At 38.3% G+C, this 5,364-nt stretch overlaps 1 non-coding gene across 1 annotated transcript; it reads right to left on the reverse strand.

Annotated features, from left to right (window-relative positions):
- Nucleotides 1–3,108: 3,108 nt before the first annotated feature.
- Nucleotides 3,109–3,215, reverse strand: LOC117086593. The gene has a single exon (XR_004438465.1). It is a non-coding gene; the product is annotated as a U6 spliceosomal RNA (small nuclear RNA).
- Nucleotides 3,216–5,364: the final 2,149 nt, after the last annotated feature.

Genomic DNA, 5,364 nt, shown 5'->3' on the forward strand with positions numbered 1-5,364 from the left:
TCATGTCATCTGCAAACAGGGACAATTTGACTTCTTCTTTTCCTAACTGGATACCCTTGATTTCTTTCTCTTGCCTGATTGCCCTAGCCAGAACTTCCAACACTATGTTGAATAGGAGTGGTGAGAGAGGGCATCCCTGTCTTGTGCCAGTTTTCAAAGGGAATTTTTCCAGTTTTTGCCCATTCAGTATGATATTAGCTGTGGGTTTGTCATAAATAGCTCTTATTATTTTGAGGTACGTTCCATCAATACCAATTTATTGAGCGTTTTTAGCATAAAGGGCTGTGGAATTTTGTCAAAAGCCTTTTCTGCATCTATTGAGATAATTATGTGGTTCTTGTCTTTGGTTCTGTTTATATGCTGGATTACGTTTATTGATTTGCGAATGTTGAACCAGCCTTGCATCCCAGGGATGAAGCCCACTTGATCATGGTGGATAAGCTTTTTGATGTGCTGCTGAATCCGGTTTGCCAGTATTTTATTGAGGATTTTTGCATCGATGTTCATCAGGGATATTGGTCTAAAATTCTCTTTTTTTGTTGTGTCTCTGCCAGGCTTTGGTATCAGGATGATGTTGGCCTCATAAAAGAGTTAGGGAGGATTCCCTCTTTTCTATTGATTGAAATAGTTTCAGAAGGAATGGTACCAGCTCCTCCTTGTACCTCTGGTAGAATTCAGCTGTGAATCCATCTGGTCCTGGACTTTTTTGGTGGGTAGGCTATTAATTGTTGCCTCAATTTCAGAGCCTGCTATTGGTCTATTCAGGGATTCAACTTCTTCCTGGTTTAGTCTTGGAAGAGTGTAAGTGTCCAGGAAATTATCCATTTCTTCTAGATTTTCTAGTTGATTTGCGTAGAGGCATTTATAGTATTCTCTGATGGTGTTTGTATTTCTGTGGGGTCGGTGGTGATATCCCCTTTATCATTTTTTATTGCGTCTATTTGATTCTTCTCTCTTTTCTTCTTTATTAGTCTAGCTAGCGGTCTGTCAATTTTGTTGATCTTTTCAAAAAACCAACTCCTGGATTCATTGATTTTTTGGAGGGTTTTTTGTGTCTCTATCTCCTTCAGTTCTGCTCTGATCTTAGTTATTTCTTGCCTTCTGCTAGCTTTTGAATGTGTTTGCTCTTGCCTCTCTAGTTCTTTTAATTGTGATGTTAGAGTGTCAATTTTAGATCTCTCCTGCTTTCTCTTGTGGGCATTTAGTGCTATAAATTTCCCTCTACACACTGCTTTAAATGTGTCCCAGAGATTCTGGTATGTTGTATCTTTGTTCTCATTGGTTTCAAAGAACATCTTTATTTCTGCTTTCATTTCGTTATGTACCCAGTAGTCATTCAGGAGCAGGTGTTCAGTTTCCATGTAGTTGAGCGGTTTTGATTGAGTTTCTTAGTCCTGAGTTCTAGTTTGATTGCACTGTGGTCTGAGAGACAGTTTGTTATAATTTCAGTTCTTGTACATTTGCTGAGGAGTGCTTTACTTCCAATTATGTGGTCAATTTTGGAATAAGTGCAAGTGGTGCTGAGAAGAATGTATATTCTGTTGATTTGGGGTGGAGAGTTCTATAGATGTCTATTAGGTCCGCTTGGTGCAGAGATGAGTTCAATTCCTGGATATCCTTGTTAACTTTCTGTCTGGTTGATCTGTCTAATGTTGACAGTGGAGTGTTGAAGTCTCCCATTATTATTGTATGGGAGTCTAAGTCTCTTTGTAGGTCTCTAAGGACTTGCTTTATGAATCTGGGTGCTCCTGTATTGGGTGCATATATATTTAGGAGAGTTAGCTCTTCCTGTTGAATTGATCCCTTTACCATTATGTAATGGCCTTCTTTGTCTCTTTGATCTTTGATGGTTTAAAGTCTGTTTTATCAGAGACTAGGATTGCAACCCCTGCTTTTTTTTGTTCTCCATTTGCTTGGTAGATCTTCCTCCATCCCTTTATTTTGAGCCTATGTATGTCTCTGCATGTGAGATGGGTCTCCTGAATACAGCAGACTGATGGGTCTTGACTCTTTATCCAGTTTGCCAGTCTGTGTCTTTTAATTGGAGCATTTAGTCCATTGACATTTAAGGTTAATATTGTTATGTGTGAACTTGATCCTGTCATTATGATATTAACTGGTTATTTTGCTCGTTAGTTGATGCAGTTTCTTCCTAGCCTCGATGGTCTTTACATTTTGGCATGTTTTTGCAATGGCTGGTACCGGTTGTTCCTTTCCATGTTTAGGGTTCCTTCAGGGTCTCTTGTAAGGCAGGCCTGGTGGTGACAAAATCTCTAAGCATTTGCTTATCTGTAAAGGATTTTATTTCTCCTTCACTGATGAAGCTTAGTTTGGCTGGATATGAAATTCTGGGTTTAAAATTCTTTTCTTTAAGAACGTTGAATATTGGCCCCCACTCTCTTCTGGCTTGTAGAGTTTCTGCCGAGAGATCTGCTGTTATTCTGATGGGCTTCCCTTTGTGGGTAACCCGACCTTTCTCTCTGGCTGCCCTTAAGATTTTTTCCTTCATTTCAACTTTGGTGAATCTGGCAATTATGTGTCTTGGAGTTGCTCTTCTGGAGGAGTATCTTTGTGGCGTTCTCTGTATTTCCTGAATTTGAATGTTGGCCTGCCCTACTAGGTTGGGGAAGTTCTCCTGGATGATATCCTGAAGAGTGTTTTCCAACTTGGTTCCATTTTCCCCCTCACTTTCAGGCACCCCAATCAGACGTAGATTTGGTCTTTTTACATAATCCCATACTTCTTGCAGGCTTTGTTCATTTCTTTTTCTTCTTTTTCTTTTGGTTCTCTTCTCGCTTCATTTCATTCATTTGATCCTCAATTGCTGATACTCTTTCCTCCAGTTGATCGAGTCGGTTACCGAAGCTTGTGCATTTGTCACGTTTTCTCGTGTCATGGTTTTCATCTCTGTCATTTCGTTTATGATCTTCTCTGCATTAATTAGTCTAGCTGTCAATTCTTCCACTTTTTTTCAAGATTTTAGTTTCTTTGCGCTGGGTACGTAATTCCTCCTTTAGCTCTGAGAGGTTTGATGGACTGAAGCCTTCTTCTCTCATCTCGTCAAAGTCATTCTCTGACCAGCTTTGATCCGTTGCTGGCGATGGGCTGAAAAATATGGAACGCTTCACGAATTTGCGTGTCATCCTTGCGCAGGGGCCATGCTAATCTTCTCTGTATCGTTCCAATTTTAGTATATGTGCTGCCGAAGCGAGCACAATATCTCACATTTTTCTTGTGTGTATGTCTTTTATGTCATTCAGTAGCTCTATAATTTTCTTTATTTAACTTTCCCACATATCCTTTATTAAATTGCATTCCTATTTCTTTCCCTTCCTTCTGTTCTCCCCTCTGTCTCTCCTATGACCTCAAAGACTGTCAATTTTCAGTTGTCCCATTCCTTTGTTCAGTCATTAATTCGTATAAGGCTCAATTGAGTGTTAAGTTCTTTACTTCTGTTTTTGTTTTCTACACTGCATCGATGTGTTTGGTACCATTCCCATATCTGTTTCAAATGCTAATGGTTTTATTTTCCACTGTTTTTGCCTCTGTGTATATTTTGATCAGTTCCTGGGAAGATGGAAGGTGTAAGTCTGATCTTACTATCATTCCCAAACCCCAAAGGAGCAGAGACTTCTGTCATTTTCACTCATTGCTATATTTCCAGTGACAAGGAGAGTGACTTTATTATCCCAAGTAAACTGGTTCTTTCTACTTAACAGAAGATAGTTTTGCTGTAATCTGCATTCATAGAATTTGGAATCAAACAGTAGAACTAGCAGGAGCTCTAACTCCCCAACTTATAAAATCAGAACAAAAGTATCCTGCTACTTCACATGGTAGCTTAAAGGAACAATCTCTACACGTATATGTGAAAATGCTTTTTAAACTGTGAATTTTTTATCATTATTCTTTTACTCATGTGGCTCTTTTCATTAGTTTCTATTTCTTCTGCCTTAGTATATGAAGTCACTTTCATTTCTTTTTGTCAACTGTTTTTCTTTTTCTTCTCTCACATTACCATATGCCTTCATCTGCTGAAATAGTATTTCTGGACATTAAAATTGATAGATTTTTAAATGGTTTTTATTTGCCAATAAAAATGTGTCTCTTGGGATATCTATTTCTTGCTGATCATAACCCACTACTCCCTTCACTGCCATACCAAGGATTGTCTTCAAAGATAGACCCCTGGTGCTTTATACACTATTGATCTTGCTTAATCCAAGTTTTAAAATACGTGATTTAGGAAAATGCTATTCAAATTTGAACCAAGTAAAATTTTATTAATGGGCAGGAAAAGTATTTTCTTCTCATTCAATTTTTACTTAAATAAAACTTCACATTTGAAGAAAGACCTAGCTTTTCAGAGATACAAGTCTGTACCTAATCTTATTCTTTCACTTAATTTTGTCAAGGAAAGACAAGATTGTACCATTCATTTTAATATTTTAATTTTAGCATTCACAGATGATTCTTTTATATTGTACAAGGGAAAATGAAAACTAAATTGGAATCATTCTCATTTTTGTCAGTCTCAAAATGAAAAATGTTCTTGAAATAAGATATGTTGTAAAAGTAAACCAATTTTTAATAGCAGAAAATTTTAAAATACTAAGTTAAAGTAGGGGGCTGTTACGGGCTGTCACAAAACTTGAGAGATGTAATTAAAATGAGGTCATTATGGTGGACCCTAAACCTTGACCAGTTATCCTAATCCTGATCTACCTGGGGTAGCTCAAGACAGAACCAGCTCTGTGGTGCAAATTGTGCTCCAAATGTTCCATGGGACAAGTCTGAAGCTTTCCTCCAGCAGAGACTACCTCCTTGCTTGGCTTTGTTCCCTGCCCTGGCTTCTCCTCGTATGCTGTTTTTCCTGACAGCATGACCTCAATAACTTCACTGGTGCAAGACTTCAGACTCAGCTCAGGTTCTGCTCCTGGGGAAACTGGCCTCAAGCAGTTGGTAACAAAAGTGATCAGAGGAAGCCAACTGTAACGGTGGGAGCCTCAAGTTCCATCACTCATCAGTCAAATGGCATTGCAAACTCATTGTGGTAGTAGATAGAGAATCGATGGTCTCTAGCATACAGCAGCTCTGAGATTTGCTGGTGCCCCCCTTCACAATCTTCATTCCTTTTCATTGGGTGAACTGTGACAGGATATAAGTAAAAGGGGACATATGAGTTGATGCAATTATATAAGAGAAATACTAACCACAAGTACTGTGAAATTAGGTGGCTACTAATTCACAGTACTTATGGTTACTGTGCCCCAAAGTGCCCTGTTATATTGAGAGAAATAAGAGCATTCTATTTAAAAACAAAAACAAAACATTTTAAGCAAAGTGTGTGTCAGAGAACCTTCT

The sequence above is a fragment of the Trachypithecus francoisi genome, unplaced genomic scaffold (assembly GCF_009764315.1).
Source record: "Trachypithecus francoisi isolate TF-2019V2 unplaced genomic scaffold, Tfra_2.0 Lachesis_group1, whole genome shotgun sequence".
In the NCBI taxonomy this organism is placed as follows: Eukaryota; Metazoa; Chordata; class Mammalia; order Primates; family Cercopithecidae; genus Trachypithecus; species Trachypithecus francoisi.